This window comes from Leptonychotes weddellii, chromosome 15, assembly GCF_054177405.1.
Source record: "Leptonychotes weddellii isolate Sample4059 chromosome 15, ASM5417740v2, whole genome shotgun sequence".
NCBI classification, from domain to species: domain Eukaryota; kingdom Metazoa; phylum Chordata; class Mammalia; order Carnivora; family Phocidae; genus Leptonychotes; species Leptonychotes weddellii.
The window spans coordinates 32487743-32506531 of record NC_138383.1 but is presented as its reverse complement, the minus strand read 5'-3'; the positions used below and the strand labels follow the sequence as shown (position 1 = coordinate 32506531).

The window sequence follows — 18789 nt, the reverse complement described above, 5'->3', positions numbered from 1 at the left end:
AAACTTGGAAACATCTAGAAAAAATAGAGGGGGTCATTTTGACTCCAGAATCACCCAAGGCAGACAAATACTGCAACAAGGTGACACACCATCTTCTCTGCTGTGGGACAAGGTTCTTTCATGAAGCTTAAATGGGAACTGCACATAGAAGCAGTTAGGGGTATGGGCTCTTAGAATCCGAGGAACTTGGTTCCAATCTAAGTTCATCCTCTTACCAGCTTGGACAGAGCCTTGGTTTCCTCATTTGTAAATTGAGGATAATGGGCCCACTGGGAGAATTAAATGTCCTACTGTATGCAAAAGCACTTAGTACAATACCGAGCATATAGTAGGCAATCAATAACCTTAGCTTTTTTCTAACTTCCCTCACAAAGTATTCTATCATATTATTCCATGCTCACCAAGCAAGCTCAGTATTATTAAATTTCATTTCTCAGATCTCTTGATAACAGAAAAGCAATACCCTAGCAAAACCCAGAATCCTGTCAATAGGGAAGGCCTCCTTCACTCTGGAGTAAGAAATTGTCATTCTGTTCTGAGCACAGTCACTCAAGTCTGAATATAGTGCTGTTCCCAAAGACTGATTGATCATTTCCAGATACAAAGCAAAACAAATTTTGTGACCTGAGAACCAGACCTAAAACACAGTGACCAAAACCCTGAGGGGTCTTCCTGAGAAAATAGATGGCACCCACCAGGCTAGCCCTACCTACTGCCATCCTCAATCTGCAACAAGCCAGTTTGTATAACATAACTTCCCTATACTTCTTCTCCACTTTTCACCTCTCCATACCCTTCAATCATGCACTATGGCGAAGCACTTTACCTGCCTCTCTGACCTTCTGGAGGTCAAGGATCCCATCTTATCATCTTGGCATTCTTTCCTCCATATCCCAATGTACCTTGCATCAAACGAACTACATTTATTATAAAAATGAATTTCAAACACAACTTTCTTTAACACAATCCATTGCAATCCACCAGTCCTACACCCCGAGGCAGGATTTATTGAACTCTTTTGATTTACTGAACTCTGATTCTATGTCCTTCTTCCCCTCTAACTCCCCAGCCTTTCCACACCTGAGCTACCGAGTATTACAGAAACGTCAGAAGACTTTATTTACTGGGTGCCCAACAAATTCATACAACTGGGACCAAGCCACCACTGGGCTCAGAAGTCTTTTGTTCATCTCTAGTTGATGTCTCCATACCAACTTTCCAAAGAGCAGCGTTGTGCAGGGTTGAGGACATGGGGCCTGGAGTTAGACAGAATTCAGTCTTCCTCTGTGACCTCGGTCAAGGTGCTTAATTTCCCTGATCTTCACTTCTGTTTCTGTAAAATGGAGAACCTAAATGAGGTAATTAATGCAAGCCCTTAACAACACTAAGTGCTCAAAAAGTGGGATCTAAGTCATGACTGTTTTCTACTTTGTCTAAGCTCAGCCCCTCTCCTCCTCCACTCCTTTGAGTAACTAGAAACCTCCTCATCTACTTTATCAAAGCAGTTCAGTTGGGTTCCGACTATTTATTTTGAGGCAGTGGTGATACCATGGGAAGAACACGGATATCAGGAGTCCAGCTGGTGCCCTACATGAGATATGGGACCACGACCCGTTTCACCTTTGCCTCCAATTCCTCGACTGCAAAATGAGTATTTTAATATGTGAGAATGAAATGGGAAAATATGAAAGAGCATCAAGCAGATGAGGGGAGAGGGGAAGTAAAGTAAGGTAATAAGGCTTTCAAGTAAAACAAACCTGGCCTCAAATTCCAGTTCCACCACTTAACTAGCTGTGTGACCTCAGCGAGTTTCTTGTGTGTAAAATGGGGGAAACAGCACCAAAGGGTTTTGAACAGGTTTAAAACAACGTACAGACGACTTGGCATGTTGGTTTTCCCTCCTCCTTTCTGCCTCTTCTTTCCTTTCCATCTCAAACACTCCCCTTTATTCACTTAGACCAGAAGAGCACCATTTCTGACCATCAGTTAAAAAAAAAATTAGCGCATCTCCAATATCTCTATATGTAACAGCAAATTAAGCAAGGGCTACTATAAAAATGTGCTGCGATCTATCTAAAACCTAACACTAAAAAGAAATTTCAGAGAGTAAGATGAAAATATAGAAAAACTTAGTTCTGGTATTTCCTTCCCATACCCCAAAATAAGGTCTTCCATACTCTTTGACTCTGGAAATTCATTCTGGGAGTCACTACACTACTAGGCACCCTTTTTAGAAACAAAGATACAGAGAACAGACTTGGGGCGGTTCCTAGCCCGGGGACACTCATGGGGTCAGTGATCAGCAGACATCGGCCTCCGCACACCTGCTTCTCTGTGCAGGTCTGCGCAAGCAAGCTCTCAGCCTCATCTTCCCTTCTCTTCAGTTCCCTACTTCCCCCCACAAAGCAGTGGTGCCCTGTTTCACCCGCAGGTCACACACGTGTTTGCTCACTCCACTCCGCTTCACCGAAAGCCCTCTCTCCAACGTCACCAGAGATCTTCTGACAGCTGAATGCATGGCTTTTTCCTAAGTCCTCCACCTTTCTGACCTCCCCACAGCCCCAGCCATGGGTGATCTACCCATGTTCTTCCTGCAGGCTCCTTCTTCCCCTCCCGTTTCCACTGAAAGTGCAGTAGCTGACTCCCCTTTGACTTCCAAGACCAACCTTTCTCCCTGTCCTTCCCTGGCTCCTCCTTTTTGCTCCCTGAGTATCCCCTAGGGCTGTACTTACCACTCTCTCCTTCTCTAATGAATTCTACTGGCTCTTTTAAAAATCTGGGGGTGCCTGGGTGGCTCAGTCGGTTAAGTGTCTGACTCTTGATTTCAGCTCAGGTCATGATTTCAGAGTTGTGAGATTAAGCTCCTCATTGGGCTCCACACTGACATGGAGCCTGCTTGGGATTCTCTCTCTCCCTCTCCCTTTACCCTCCTTCCCCGCTCATGCACACGTGCATGCTCTCTCTCAAAAATAATTTATTAAATTAAATTAAATTAAATCTATCCCATAAATAGCCCATTCTCACCACATACATTGCCATACCCTGCCCTGTGTGCCATTATCTTTCTCAAGAGCTAGAGCAAACACCTCCTGACTGGTCCCCTCTTTGCCACTCTTTCTCATATAGTACTCAGAATAATCTTCCACTGCTTGTCACTCTCCTGCTTTAAAACCTTCAGTGGCTTCCCATCATGCTTTTCTGGTAAAGCTTAGACTCCCCATATAGCCCACAAAGGCCCCGTGTGATGTGGGCCCTGTCTTCCTCTCCTGCTTTACCTCATGCTGCTCCCCACCCCCATTCACCTCACTCTAATCCCTTGGCGGTCCTCCTTTCAGTTCCTCAAAAATAAAAAGACTATTGGGGCTCCTGGGTGGCTCAGTCATTAAGCGTCTGATATAAGGCAGAATGGTAGGTGCCTTAAGATAGGCCTGCTGATCTCCTCTTGCTTCTGGGACCTGGCAGGTTCTACCCTCCAGTCTGCCTAGGTTAAGTTCTATCTCCTTCATTAAGCCCATCATTAAAGGAGTGTTTTTTGATGCCTCACATTTTTTTCTTCTAGTTTCTAGCACTTCGGCTCAGGTCATGATCCTAGGGTCCTGGGATCAAGCCCCACATCAGGCTCCCTGCTCAACGGGAAGCCTGCTTCTCCCTCTCCCAGTCCCCCTGCTTGTGTTCCTGTTCTCCCTCTCTGTCAGATAAATAAATAAAATCTTTTAAAAAAATAAAAAATAAAAAGACTACTTATTGCCCCCAAGGTCTGCACACTTGTGGTTCCTTTCCTGCCTGGAACATTCTCCACAGCTCTTTTCACCAAGCTGGCTCCTTACTTATCAGCCAGACTTCTGCTCACCTGCCCTATAACGCAGTTGTCTGGCACACGGTGGGAGCTCGGTGAGTATTTGTTGAATGAACAGATTCCACAGTCTTTAGTCAGAGAACTCCAAATCGAAATACCCGGAATCAGTCTCACCCTTCAGTTTCAGCACCTTGTTTCTAAATGCTTGCTAGATAGGTATCCATACCTTGAATTTAGCATAGCAAGTACAATCAAGACCAAACCCTTCATCTCTTCCTAAACCAGTTCCTCCCATCTTCCGAAATTACATGAGCAGTTTGATCCACACCTCCACTTCAGAACCATGAATTTCCCATTCATTTGCTCCACCTGTCCACAATTCTAACCAACCTTTAAAACTGAATTCAAAATCACTTCACTCATTCATGTATTCAATCAACCACTTATTCATTCAACAAACACTTACTGAGTGCCTTTTATGAGGCAGGTACTGTGTTAGATATCGGAAAGCAAAGCAGACATATTTTTGTCTACTCTCTATCAAATAATCACACAAATGTTATAAATTATAAAAATTATAACCTACAAAATGCTAGGAAGGTAAAAGTGCTAGAAACTAGAAGAAAAAAATGTGAGGCATCAAAAAACATTCCTTTAATGATGCGCTTATTGAAGGAGATAGAACTTAACCTAGGGTAGAACCTGCCAAGTCCCAGAAGCAAGAGGAGATCAGCAGGCCTATCTTAAGGCACCTACCATTCTGCCTTATATATTATACCTATCAGGTTCAGTCCTGTTCCCTTCCCCAACCTCCATCCTCATTCTACTGTCACCTGAGAGAAAAGACATAGAGTGTCCCATATGTGCCACCACCCCCCAGAAGATACTGATTAACATGTCTGGTACTATGGAATCCATGCTTGTAAAAAGCTCCCAGACGACTCTGATATGCAGGCAAGTTTGTAAATCAAATGCCTAAACCATCCACTCAATAAACATGTATCAATTAGTCTCTCCTTAAAAATCCCTAAGGTCAGTGTGACAAACTCCAAAATTGGTCACAATAATCTCAACCATACTGTATGGCCTTTTGCAGTGCAACGTTGATACTCTACCCTTCCAGAAGTGGACTGTGTCCCCTCCCCTTGGACATGGGCTACATTTGTGACTTACTTTAACCAAAAGAATGAGGCAAGTGATGATGTAGGACTCCCAGGCCTAGGCCTTAGGAGGCCCTGTGGCTTTCGTTATGGTTGCCTTGGAAGCCAACCACCATATAAAAGGAGCCCAATATTGATTAATGAATGATGAGAGACCAAGACAGAGTCAAACCTCATGGAGGAGAACCAAGATGTCTCAGCCAACAGCTAGCACAGAGACCCACGTATTGTGAGTGAAGCCATGTTGGAGCCCCTAGTCTAATGAAATCACATGGAATAAAGCAGTAGGTCCTTCTTCCCTGGATTATAACTCACAGAATCATGATCCATGATCCATAAAATGGCTGTCATTTGGGGCGCCTGGGTGACTCAGTCGTTAAGCGTCTGCCTTCGGCTCAGGTCATGATCCCAGGGTCCTGGGATCGAGCCCCGCATCGGGCTCCCTGCTCAGCGGGAAGCCTGTTTCTCCCTCTCCCACTCCCCCTGCTTGTGCTCCTTCTCTCGCTGTCTCTCTGTCAAATAAATAAAATCTTTAAAAAAAAAAATGGCTGTCATTTGAAGCCACTGAAAGTTTTAGGGTGATTTGCTGGACAGTAGTAGATAACTGAAATAGAAATTCAACTCACTTTTAGCAATCATTCAACTGTTTCCCAGCTTTGATGATCACAAGAAACTCTTCCTCATATTCATTACAATTACTCCTCCTTCAATTTAAGCCCATTTCCTCTTAAATCTTTGAAGTACAGGAAGAACAATTAATCAAAATGCCCCCGGCAAAAACTATTCTTATACTTGAAGATGGTAATCAAGCCATCCCTTAGCTTTTCCTTCTGTAAGCTAAAATCATTCTTTTTTTTTTTTTTTTAACTTATAATGATAGGACTTATTTTTAAACTTTTTAATCATTTTTATCCTCTCAAGTATTGGGGCAGCAGGGATGGGGGGAGAACGACAAAATTGGATGCCACATGCCAGTATCTAACAGAGACTATTTCCTAGCCCTTATGGTTCATCTTTCCATGATCCAATTCCACAAAAGTTTATTACCCTACAAATGTAATCATTTACTGAAAATACTATGAAATGTTTTGGGCTCTTAACACTCAGCTTACTCTATCTTGTGCTGACTCCCTTCACTCATCAACCTGGTTTGACACTCCATTATTGAAATAGGTTTTTAATAAATTTTAGATATTTGAAGCACAACAGAAAAGCTTGAGGTTGGAGTGGGCACACCATTAATTTCAGTCAAGGTCTCTAAACACAGTCAAGGCCTTTCTGTAGGTCAGGCAGGCTCTGGGTATCTCCTTCTACCTTGATGGTAAAGTGGCCTTATAAAAGGCAAGATCTTTAGCACTTGCCTATTAAGCAAAGGCACCTTTTCTGTAGAACCCAATAGGATATATTTAACTACAAAGAGACAAACCAGTTGCTTAATGCAATGTAAAAACATGTTGTCTCTCTGAAGTCTTACCTGAATGGACGCTTCAATGTCAAAAGTAGCTTTATAATCACTAGTAAAATAGGCATAATAAAGCCTACCCAACACAGAGTACTGTAGGTATCATAAAATGATACAAGGGAAATAATCTTGTAAAGTATTATAAAAATGTTAGGTGATATTGTGGAACTAAGTTTAAGTTTCAGCAAGCCCAATAAATCTTCAAATTAACTTTGGATGGTTACCTGATGATTTCAGGTGAAATATATGGAATAGCACCATGGGCTCAAGTTCATCAAACAGGAACTAAAAACATGCCACCTCACAAGAGAGCTTATGGATTTTCTACTACTACCAAGACTAATAAACATGTTTGGACTAATGGTTTGAACCTGGGGACCCACTTCAGCCACTGTCTGATGGTGTCAGTCTCTAGGCCAGGGAACAGGTTCAGTGAAGGAACAGTCTACTAGAAGAAAGAGACAGTGCTGTGGAAGTCCAAATAAGTACTTTGCAAGTCAGAGCAAGGGAGGCCACTAGGAAGAGACAGAGTCCTAGAACAACATCTATAGCCTGGGACTGGGAAAATGGGAGCAGTTCAGTGAGGATGGAGAGGAGAGAAATGACTGGGGAAAGGAAGGAGATGAGCCAGGTAACATTAACAGGTAGGACAGGGTCACATCGTGAAGGGCTTTACCTATCAAGCTAAGTAGAAAACAGGAAGCCAATGGCACTCTGAAAACCTGAGCATGATTTGGGCCTTTAGGAAGATAACTTTGGCAAAATGTGGAGGAGACAGGAGCAGAGAGAGACCTACAGTGGAGTGGCAAAAGCCGAGTCAAGATTTGATGGAAGGTGCACCTGGCTGGCTCAGTCAGTACAGCATGCAACTCTTGTTCTCAGGGTCATTAGTTCAAGCCCCACACTGGGGGTAGAGGTTACTTAAAAATAAATAACGTCTTAAAAAAAAAAAAAAAGATTTGATAAGGCTCTCAACCAGAAGTTACAAACTCAAATTCCTGGAGGCAACGTGGATAAAATGTGGTATCTTTAGTCTTTAACATCTGGGAGAATGGTTACCTGTAATCTTTGAAGAGTGCAGGCCCTGCCTCAAAGTATTCACACACAAAATTCGAAGCCACTGGGCTGGTTAAACAAAATGTCTAGTTTATGACCTCTAGTAAATTAAGGCAATACAGTGGGAATGAAGAAAAGCCACACATCAATCAAACAGTACTCCAATAATATCATCAAAAGCGCTTAGCAACCACAGATTTAGCATACTTAGGTGACGTGAGGTATAAACAGAATGAAGAGGAAGACCTGGTGGACATAATTAACAGAGTTCAAACCTACAGCAATATAAGTAGCCAATGGATACTGGGTGGGGGAGATAACGTATGCCATTTAAGATGCCTTTTGAACACTCTGGTACGTTTGTCAAGTTGGATAAAGTTTATCAAGTTGGAAATAAGGATCTAAAGCCTGGGAGAGACAGTTGGGCTGCTAGACATACTGAGGACAGCTGAATTTATGGGCCTATTTGAGATCCCTGGAGTAAGGGGGGTGGCAGGGGAAGAGTGGAAAGATGCTCAAGGTGAAGTCTTGGAGCCTCTCAACATTTATGGGATAGCCAAAAGAGAATGCAAAGAAATAATAGGACACTCTCTAAACTCAGAAGATTCAAGGTAACCGCAAAGCCAAATGAAGAGGGTCACTGGGGGAAAGAAGAATGGCCCAAAAGTGCCACATGCCAGGCCGAGATTAAGTGAGGTGGAGGCTGAAACCGCAACACTGAGTTCGGTAATCTGGAGTTTACTTGTGATCTTCAGGAAACATGAGTAAGGTAATGTGGGCAGAAGCCAAAATAACAAAGCGTTGATAAGAGGCTCAGAGTTGAGGAAGTACAGCATAGGTTCTTCCTCACTCTCCCCTTACTGAGAATCAACTATGTGCCAAGTAAATGGATATCATTCTAACAAAACAGACACTGATTCTCGACATACCCTATGATCAGAGTAAATAGAGTGTTCCCCTGAGTTCTCATCCAGTCTTGGTGAATAGGAAGAGACTTCATGGAAGAAGTGACTTCCGGGCTGAAGCCAGCCGGCTGGGTAAAGCTGGGGCAGGGTGTTGCAGAGACAGCTGGCTTGTGTACGGGCCTGGGGTGAAAGAACACCTGGGCCATTTGAGGGGAAACCGTAAGGAGCAGAAGCAAACTTTGAGAGGGGCAACTGCCTAGCAGTGAGGCTTAAGGGGTAAAAAGTTTGGAAGTGAAGAGCAGGAGGGAGATAGAGCAGTAGTCTGAACAGAATTAGGGATGAGGTGAGGTTCTTCATAGTCCCTCAGAGAAAAATATGGAAACTCACTGGTAGGGCCGTGTTCCCTACAATTCAATATTCCCAATGATTAGATAATAAAATACATTTGCTTCTCTCTTGTCCTTCAATAATGGTTTAATTTGACTAAACTACTTCTCACAAGACACAGAAAGGACAGAAAATACAAGAGCAAAAGATTGATAAAGCTGTAAACCTGACATGTTTGTCTTCTCTAAGGTTTCTATGATAAATGGTCTACTTAGGACTAAAACCACATCCAGATCCCAAATGAAATGAAACTTTTCCCCCTTAAGACCCCTCCAAAGGGCTGAGGGACTGACTTTAAGGTATCCCAATTTCTAAAGCAATTCTGAAGACAAAGGATTTCCCCAGTTCCTCCTGCAGCTCGGTTTAGCTAATGAAACAGAGAAAACAGTCTGGGGTTACCTGATTTTGCCTGTTTCAAAACATGACCACAGCAGAGAGCAAGCTTCCTCCAGTTCCTGCCACTGAGGTCCTTGGAGCCATTTCAGATGAGCTCATCTCAGGAACGAACAGCAGCAGCTTGCAGGCAAAGTGAATGGTGCCGCCTGGGGACGTATCTTTGGTAAGCAAGATTGCAACAGAGCAGGCAGTTTACCCAGGGCAGTGCTGACTCATGCGAGGCAAAACTCCTATTTCCCAAACAACCCAGCCGGAGCCAACCACAATCAACTGCAACTCAGAAAAGAAGAGGCGCCCCACTGATTTTTTTAAATCCAGTGCTGATTACTGGGGGCAGGTCCCTCATTGCCCTCCTGCTGGTGGCTCGGCTGCCCCTGGAGCCCTTACCTGGAAGGCTCCAGTGGTCACTTTCTGAAATTTCGTTTGAGAACAGCCCGGGCTCAGGACAGCAAGATTACTGAAGGTAGCAGGTTCACAGCCCTGAAGATTTCCCCCAAGAGGCTGCTAAAGAAGTCACTTTGCATTTACAAATTAGAACCTCTGGGTCAGAGGAAATGGGGAACTTGCCCCGTCATCGCTAGGCTGGTCAAATCATCAGAGTGTATTTTTGTCAGCTTTAACCAGGCTCCCAGTTCTTTTTCCCCCACTAGGCCATCCCTGACCTCTCTATTTCCTTAGACAACGCAGAATCTCTAATTAACACAGAAGTAACTGAAGGCTTTAATCAGCTGCCACACACAGCTAAAGCCACATTATCCACCATCACACCTACCGGATGCTTAAGGAATCCAGGAGTCTGTGAAAACTGTATTAACACTTGCTTTTAAAAGAGAAATCCCTAAATCCGTGTCGATTCTCATTTATTGGCCAGCTTATTAAAAAATCAATTCTAGAATGACTGGCTCATCAACAGCTATTAATTATTATTGAATTTGCCCTGACCAGCTAGAATGGGCTTTGGTGCTATATAAAGAAAACAAAAGATTAAGCCCTTGCTTTCTGTGTTATTGTTGTCTTTTCATTTGACAAGAAAGAAACATTAAAGTTCGTATCAGATCGTTCTGTTCCCTACTCAAACTTCCCAAGGCCATCAGCTCTTCCTCAGCATGGACATTCAAGGCCACCACACCTAGCCTTGTCCATCCTTCAAGGTAGGTCCCACGTGGCGTGAACTCCAGATGTAGCTGCCAACCCAGTTTGTCACTCAATAAATGCTATTAGGTTAATAAAAATGTATGTGCAGACCGTCAGAATTTGGGTTTAAAAACTATGCTACTTAATTCTATTCCTTTTCAAGGGGCTAGTTTAAAAAAAAAGTTATTTATCCAATTGGCTTAATTCCCCTTAATTACACTATTCCAGTAGGATAGCCACACTGAGCTTTTATAAGGTTTTATAAAATGTTCCCTCTTTTATTCTTCCCTTTCAGTGTTTTCTTTTTCAGGAAATGGCTGTGTTTAAAGTTTTCCTACAGTATGTGTTAATTAGTTCTTTTCAAATGATAAAAGCGTCTTTACAGCAGTTGGCAACCATTATCTCATGGAGCACACTTTAAGAAATATTTCTGTAGTTGATGATAAGTCACAAACATTCTAATATGGAGCAACCCTCAAGACACGTACAAAATGGACAAATAGGAAACCTCTTTTGAAAAAACACATTATTGTTAGAAGCTTCTGGCGTGTTCTATATATTAGTAAACTTTAAATAAGGATGAGAAAATTCAGACAGTACTGTGCCCAAGAAGTAAATGTGAATTATATAAAGAGCAACACGGCAGCCAGAAGCATCAGAATTTCCTAATTCTGCTAAAATAAACACCATTTAGCAAGTGAGGAGAACCATCGCAGATTATCATTTCCCTGTTTGAATTTTTTTGGTTTTGCAAGAAACACATATTCAAATATCACTTGGTAATTTAAATTGGGTTAATTTTAAATTTTTTACCGTTTTATGAACTAATCTTTTCCCTTTCTCTCCCTTTTCTCTTAACATCTCCCTTTTACCTACTTTCCCCTCCCTAACATCCTAAATGATACTGCACATTTATTCTGTTCAACAAATTAATCCTATTTATGTCTATATCCTTTTTCTTATTGAGAAGGGGTTGAACTGATAAATCCAAGTTTCCAGGAACCAGTGGCTGGCTGTCTCACCTTCTTGAAAATTAGGGACATTGCCAAATTCTAACCTTCGGAGTTCTAGGATCTTATAATGTTTAAAAAAAACAAACAAAAAACTAGAGTACCTCCTCTTCAAAAAAGACAAATGAGCATCAGCCAAACATCTATCATCTAATAAATCACAGAAATTAAACATGAGAAATGAAGTAAATTTTAGGATACTCGAGAATCCACTCTAGGGGTACTTAACAATCAGCAGGGGTGCTTATTAAAAATGGTTATTTCCCATCCCAGTCCCTCAGACATTCTGGATTAGCACAAATGGAGAGTCCCCAAAATCAGAATTTTCAATAAGGAACTCCCTCTCCCACGTGATTCTGATGCAGGTGGGCCTTGGCTATTTTGAGAGATGGGTCATACAGCTATGTTCCCTGAGCACTCACTGTTCACAGAATGAAAAGTTTTATTTCAAAGACCACCAAAATGAACAGTAGTCTCACTGAGTAGGTCTTAGACATTAGTCCCCTTACCCACCAGAACCGCCAAGAACATAACAATTGAACTGTATTTATTTTGTCAATTGGGCCATTATTTTCTTCAAGACTCCAGAGACAATTATCCTAACTACTCTTAAGGATTTTAGCTGTCACCCACAGTCATTATACGGAGACATCTTCACACCTGGGATGCAGTACAAGGGGCTTAATGGAATTTTTATGGCCGTGAAAATTGAAGTTCACTTGACTCAACAGAATAGTCAAATAAAACAAAGGATAAAACCTCCCCAAAGGTGCGGGTTGAAAGTAGAGGCTTTTGACTTCCTGATGAGGCAGTTTTGCCCAGAAATTCAAACCATGGGATGCTATGTAGCTCATATGTCTTCAGAGTACCCAAATGCCAACTTATCACCACGGCATCAGCCGACGCAGGCTCACTGTAACATTTGGAAGCACAAACCTCCTGTATAAAATGGCCTCTCCTGGGAGACAAACTCTGTCGCCATGGCGGGGATCATTCCATCTTGGGGCCAGAAGGACCAGGCAGTCCCTTTAATCTTTAACGAACCACTTTCATGTTCAGATGTAGGAACTGGCACTGCGTGAGGCTCAACCTGCCTCACAGCACTTTGCTGCACAACCCCCCCACCCCCCGGAGCTGTGTGAGGGCACGCGAAGTGAGTCTGTCCTTGCTGGTACAGTTACCAGAATCTGTCCTATAACGTAATTGTGGGCACTTGATTATCCACTGTGGTGTAATAGTTCAGAAAGGTATCCAATATCAAGGGTACAGCAACTGCCTACCTCAAGCACAGTGAAATACTAGATCCCTAAATGTCAGGGAATTGAAAAAGTAGCGAGCCTGCAGGAAAAGGAGGAGTCCAAAGCTGACAGGACACAGGCTGAGGCCCTAATAACAAGATGGGAGGTGGGGGGAGGAAGTCAGCGAATCAACAAAACTGCCATCCTGGGCAGCTCACTTTAGAAACCTGGCAACAGGGGCACCTGGATGGCTCAGTCGGTTAAGCGTCTGCCTTCAGCTTTCAGGTCATGATCCCAGGGCCCTGCTCACTGGGGAGCCCGCTTCTCCCTCTCCCTCTGCCACTACCCTCTGCTTGTGCTCTCTCCTTCTCTCTGTCAAATAAATAAATAAAATCTTGAAAAAGAAAAAGAAACCTGGCAACAGAAATCTTGGAACCGTTTGACAGTGTAACTTTCTATACAAAGCTATTTCTTCATTTTTTCCCCTGAGCTGCTAATACAGAAGGGCAGGGAAAGGCCCTTGTCATCCAACTCCCATCACCAAAACAACTCCCATAGCTCTATAATGGAGTGATTAGTAAGCTCAGGTCCTATTCCCCAGTAACCAACCACCCTCTCAGAACAAAGATTCTGTCATTCAACTCGAAAAATTTCTTGAATTCACAATTCTTCTTTACTGTATACCTCTGGATTCTTCTCCTCAAATACATCCACACACACTCTCTTCTTTCTCTCTACTCCCTGCCACCTCCTATAGTCACACCCTGCCTCCAATAAGTCAAACTTACTAACTTTTCACGTTGGTTTCCATTAAAAATGCCACAAGATTTAGTTACCTTCTCGCAGGTTCCCAAGCCTAGGGGGGCCTTGTTGACATGTGTTTCATGTGGACGGGTGACTTCTAGCCAAGTAGATAAGGTTACCTGTTCACCTACAGTTAATCTTCAAACTAGCTTATGTAGGCTATGGAAATAAAAGGATAAGACGGCACAGCTTGAATGTCCCAACAAGGTAATCAAAATAATGAAAGAGACAGAGAAGACAGAAGAGATTTCAAAATAAAGACTAAACTGTGCATTTCAGTAGCACTTAAGAAAACACTCCATCTGACTAAGCACTTGATGAGTAGACTAATACCCAAAGGACTGTACATTCTCCAAAGATTACTGTGCTCACAGTTCTTGCTTTCTTCAAGGTTCATAAAATCAGACCTGCATTATTTATAATAAAGCAGATAGGCAGATCCTAACATCCAGAATTTTACTGATTTCCTTGCAAATAAAGCTACAACCTTATTTCAACCCAAACCCATGTAACAAGGAATAAAATATATTTTGTTTTGGTCTTTCAAAGGTATCTCTCAATGCCCCCCCTTTTTTTTTTTAAGATTTTATTTAGGGGCGCCTGGGTGGCTCAGTTGGTTAAGCGACTGCCTTCGGCTCAGGTCATGATCCTGGAGTCCCGGGATCAAGTCCCGCATCGGGCTCCCTGCTCAGCAGGGAGTCTGCTTCTCCCTCTGACCCTCCTCCCTCTCATGCTCTCTGTATCTCATTCTCTCTGTCTCAAATAAATAAATAAAATCTTTTAAAAAAAAAAAAGATTTTATTTATTTATTTGAGACAGAGAGAGAGAGACAGCGAGTACAAGCAGGGGGAGCAGGAGAGGGAGAAGCAGGCTCCCCGTTGAGTAGGGAGCCCTATGTGGGGCTCTATTCCAGGACCCTGGGACCATGACCTTAGCCGAAGGCAGAGGCCTAACCAACCGAGCCACCCAGGCGCCCCGCAACCCTTTTATAAGAAAACAAAAAAAGGGTTAGAGAAAGGAATGCAGCATGGTCCCAGGCTGAAGCGCTTAAGAAAAAAAAAAAAAAAAAAATCACAGGGAAAATGCCCATAATACATTATCCATTGAAAACAAAGAAAGCATTAACAGAACAGCAGTTGGGGACTACACAAACACACACAGAGATATATACATAGAGTGAAAAAAAAAAGATACAAAACATATAGCTTAAAAGTCTAGAACCATTGGGGCCACTAGGTGGCTCAGTCGGTTAAGCCTCCCACTCTTGGTTTCGGCATTGGGCTCTGCTCTGCGTGGAGTCCGCTCGAGGGTTCTTTCCCTATGCCCCTCCCCCACCACTTGTGCGTGCACAAGCTTGCTCTCTCTCTCAAAGTCTTAAAAAAAAAGTCTAGAACCATTTAATAGTAGTTACTTCTGGTAAAGGTGATGTTTACCTTCTGCTTTATATGTATACTTCTGTGCTATTTTAGTATTTTAAAATGAGCTGTATAAGCTAATTAATATTACCAGAAATAGGATCACTTGACAAAATGAAACACTTTGAACAAGCTGGTAGGGCCATTCTAAGCCAAATTTTCAGCGTATTTAAAGCTATATTCATTGAGGCACACTTCTAAAGAATTTACCAGAAATGCATAATTTGGGGATAGCACCGTTCGTTCACCTTCACTGGCAGCACTGTGCTAGGTACTACCGGGTAAAGGGAGACAGTCTCATGCTCACAGTTCTTGCTTCCCTCACAGTGAGTTTTGGTTGCTCTTCCCTCTCTCAAGGAAACCACAGCCAGGGGATTAAAGAGCAACTCAACAGACCACTGAATGCTGTACAGAGGCAGAACCATGAAGCATGCTAACAACACACGACTCAAAAATCTATGCTCTTCATCAGTCAGGTCAGTTTTACCAAGTTATCTGACGAACGTACAAACCAGATTTCTACCTAGTAGAAAAGCTAAAATAAAAAATGGTGACAATTCCGAATGCTGGCAAGGATGTGTAGAAACTGAATCTTCTACATTGCTGGTGGGACTGTAAGATGGTACAGCCACTCTGGAAAACTGTTTGGCAGTTTCTTTAAAAAACTAAACAGAGGGGCGCCTGGGTGGCTCAGTCGTTAAGCGGCTGCCTTCGGCTCAGGTCATGATCCCAGGGTCCTGGGATCAAGCCCCGCATTGGGCTCCCTGCTCAGCGGGAAGCCTGCTTCTCCCTCTCCCACTCCCCCTGCTTGTGTTCCCTCTCTCGCTGTGTCTCTCTCTGTCAAATAAATAAATAAAATCTTTAAAAAAATAAAAAAATAATAAAAATAAAAAACTAAACAGATTCTCACCATCGGACTCAGAATTGCATTCTTGGACACTTAATCCAGAGAAATTTAATTTCCTGTGTCCACAAAACACCTGTACGCAAATGTTCACGATGGCTTTATTTATATTGCCAAAAACTGGAAACCACCAAAATGCCCTTCAACAGGTGAATGGTTGAAGAAACTGCGGCCCATTCACACCAAGGAATACCACTTAGCAATAAAAAGGAATGGACTATTGCTACACACAACTTGGCTGGAGGGCGTCACGCTGAATGAAAAATGCCGATCTCAGAAAGTCACATATTGTTATGATCCATTTCCATAACACTTCAGAAATGACCAAATTAGAGAGAGAAGAGATTGCTGGTTGCCAAGGATTAGGGATGATGTGGCTCTCATAGTGCAATTACTCATTCCACTGTCCAATCACTATGGGGAACCCAGAAAGGCGAAAAGTTTGTAAAACAAAGCACATTTCTTATTATTTTGCAGTCCCTACTATGCTGGGGGGTGAGGGGGAAGACTCTTTAAGCATGGATCAGTTGCTCACCCAACCACCTGACATACATTTCAGGCATTACCCGGCCCCATCCCTCCCTGCATTTGCATCTGAGCCTTGAGTAATGAGCCAAAAGGCAGAAGTAACCCCGCACAGAGTGAAGCCTGCTGTAGTTCCAGCTCAGCATTCAGCCGAACTGTCCTGTTTGAAATCAAAAGCATCGGAACACTGCAACAATTAGACAAAGAAACTGTGAAAGACATGGTTACCAGGCAGGGCAGCTCACATTTGACAGGCTTCTGACCACAAGCTTTTCTTACAAAAGTCGCAGGAGCAGTCTCCAAAATGCGAGGGAGAGGTTAGCAGAAAAACTTTCAGGGACGCTTCCTCTGATTCTTCGGGCCAGTCCTCATAGGGCCTCAGAGTAGGGGAAGCAAGACACAGGTCTCAAGCCCGGATAGCAAAGTTTTACTTTCCCTGCTGGTCAGGGCTTCTTCCTGAAAGTGGTCTGTCATCATTTATGCCACTATCACTTACAACATGAGGCCAGAACATCTATACATCTTATGTAGAAGGCACTCTACTGAGAAGGCCTATCGACAAACAGGAAGACAGCCCCCCACAAGAAAAAAAAAACTGAAAAATGAACTGCCACCAACAAATTCTCCTCTAAGCCAGGGTTCTAGCTGCTTAGCCAAACGTGCTTTTAAGGGTGACTGGCTGATACATCAAATATCATTATAATGTTAGAATTAGGAATAAACTATAAAGCAATCCTTCAGTGCTAACAGAACCAAAACTAGAATACGTAACAAGTATTGTTAATATCATTTTTAAATCACATTCCACACAAGGAGGCCCATGTATAAAAAATTTCAAAGCCCACCACTATATGAAATGGAACCTACGTCTGAAGACCTGCTCTGAAAAGTTAATCACCATAGGTGAGCCAGTGGAGTGAGGCCACTATAGCCTGGTGATTGAGAGCCTGGTCTTTACAGCCAGAAGGGCTCACTGTGTGGCCTTAGGCCTGTCACGTAACTTCTCTGTGCAGTGTTTTCACATCTGTGGAACACAGATACTACACCTCATAAAAGTGTTGGGAGGATGAAATAAGTTCCTATAGTAAAGTCCCTGCACACAGCCAGTACACAACGACTGTTGGTAATTCTTATACAGGTAAAATATGGCACAAAGACAAGTATCACACAGCAAAAGAAATGTCAGTCTTACACAAAGCTCTCTCCTACTTTTAAACAAAAAGTAAGCCTTCTCCTAACTCCCACCAAAGAATGCATACAATCCCATTCAGAAAAATGTATCATTTTACACAATGGAATGAGTAAAATACACCCTGCTGAGCATGCCTAATGCTTCCCGAGCTCTCTTGTGGGCAACATATGATTTCAATAGGAAAGGGGACTGTTTTGTAAAGACAGTTTTATAACATCCTTTACCAAATGAAATGTTCAAAGTGAAAATTCAAGGCTTCACACAGCAGGCACAGACTTTCAAAAACATCTGTACCCTCACTCATGTTCCCTATCCTTCTTTCTTAATCAAGGTTATAATAACCAAAATCCTCTGTAGGCTGCCACACAGCCCGAGAGCATGCCATCCTCCTGAATGGTCACTGACGGGGGAAGGCAGTATTCTCTTCACAGCCCCAACCCCCACCCCGCCCCAGTCAGAAAGATGGGAGATTGTTCTAGAGACACTTAAAAAAAGTTTGGACTTGAATCATCTAGACAAGATGCCATACCTTTCTCCACTTCTAGGCGTCCCAACTATTCAGGGGACAACCACAGACATTTTGGGATCAGAAACATAAATTGTTTCCAAAATTGTTCAATAATGCTTGTCCAAAGGCCCCAGTAGAGCTGGTAGTTTGGACAGCTGTGCTAGGAGCGACAGAAGCAGCATTTTCTAACTAGTATTGCTTCAAAACAATTGAAACTTTCTCCAGTGCAAAGTCAAGACACAGGGAGCAGTGTTCTTTGCCAACATCCACAACAGTTTCATTTTTGTTTAACCACCAAAATAACAGCTCCAATAATCTATCAAGTTTGACATTTTATCCAACTAAGCAATTAAACCAGGATGCAAAGAAAGCATGCAGAGATATTTTCCCCCCTGCTCTGTATCAACATTCATTTTGACATTACAGCAACACAAATAATACTTGTTCCTAGACTACTTATAAAAGGCTTCTAGGGCGCCTGGGTGGCTCAGTTGGTTAAGCGACTGCCTTCGGCTCAGGTCATGATCCTGGAGTCCCTGGATCGAGTCCCGCATCGGGCTCCCTGCTCGGCAGGGAGTCTGCTTCTCCCTCTGACCCTCCCGACCCTCCCCCCTCTCATGTACTCTCTCTCTCTCAAATAAATAAATAAATAAAAATCTTTAAAAAAAAAAAAAAGAAAGAAGAAAAGGCTTCTAAAAAGCAAACACAAACTTTAGTGCCTCAAAAAAAAACTGTATGCCCCCAAATTTTGTCTTCTACCTTTAAGCAGCTTTATTCATGGTGAGTAAAGGCCAAGAAGTTGAAAACTCCTTTTTAGTATTTAGTCAAAAGAGGTCAAGATCCCTCCTGATACAGACACCAAATGCAAGTTCTATTGACTTATTCTTAAGCATATTA

General features: G+C 42.7%; 1 protein-coding gene across 7 annotated transcripts in view; it reads right to left on the bottom strand.

The window, feature by feature from the left end:
- RFFL (ring finger and FYVE like domain containing E3 ubiquitin protein ligase) overlaps window positions 1–18789 on the bottom strand; it is a 65130-nt gene that overhangs the window by 36478 nt on the left and 9863 nt on the right. For 2 of the 7 annotated variants that reach the window (XM_081805363.1, XM_081805367.1), the window contains exons 1-2: window positions 9550–9953; window positions 9166–9308 (exon numbers count right to left, since the gene is read on the bottom strand). The exons of 3 other annotated variants lie outside the window; for them this stretch is intronic. The gene's annotated coding sequence lies outside the window, so the exon portion shown is untranslated. Of the gene's footprint in view, window positions 1–9165; window positions 9309–9549; window positions 9954–18789 lie in introns of those variants that run through there. 2 more of the 7 variants (XM_081805362.1, XM_081805366.1) reach the window with 1 other exon arrangement.